We start from the raw sequence: 790 nt of genomic DNA, 5'->3' as shown, positions 1-790 counted from the left end.
GCTGGCCCCGCCCCAGCCCCAAACCACGCCCACTGGGTGAGCAGGGACAGAAACCCCGCCCACCAGGTGAGCTGGCCCGCCCACCACCCCAAAACCCCGCCCCCACGGCCCCGCCCCGCCACAAACCCCGCCCACCAGGTGAGCAGGGATATAAGCCCCGCCCCCAGGCAGCCTGCCGCCCCATGGGCCCCGCCCACAGCCACAAACCCCGCCCTAGACAGACCCCACCCACTGGGTGAGCAGGGACAGAAACCCCGCCCCCAGACAGCTTGGCCAATCAGGTGAGCAGGGATGTAAACTCTCGCCCACCATGGACCACGCCCATGAACATAAACCCCGCCCCCATTGGGCCACGCCCACCCGTTGAGCAGGGACACGCCCACAGATGGGACACACCCACCCAGTTGGCCACGCCCCCACAGGAGACACGCAGGCCACGCCCCTCGCCTGGCCACGCCCACCCTGTTCCATCCACCTGACCCCTCCCAGCTCATTTGCATCTCATTATCCCACAGCTGCAGGCGGCCTCGCCCCGCCCCCGAGGGGCGGAGCCAGCACCGATTGGCCGCGAGGGACCCCGCCCTGGTGACGTCACAGGAGGCGGAGCCTGGGCAGCACGAGAGGATGTGGGGGCGTGGCCTGGACCAAAGGGGCGGGGCTTGGCCAGAGCACAAGGCTTGGCTCAGGGGGCGGGGCTGGAGCCTCAAAGGGGCGTGGTTTGGCTTTGTGGGCGGGGCTTCACCCTCTAGGGGGTGTGGCTTAAGAGTAGAGGGCGTGGTTTGGGTTTGTG

The sequence above is a fragment of the Passer domesticus genome, chromosome 29 (genome assembly GCF_036417665.1).
Source record: "Passer domesticus isolate bPasDom1 chromosome 29, bPasDom1.hap1, whole genome shotgun sequence".
Taxonomy (NCBI): domain Eukaryota; kingdom Metazoa; phylum Chordata; class Aves; order Passeriformes; family Passeridae; genus Passer; species Passer domesticus.
Note: the sequence above shows the minus strand (reverse complement) of the source record.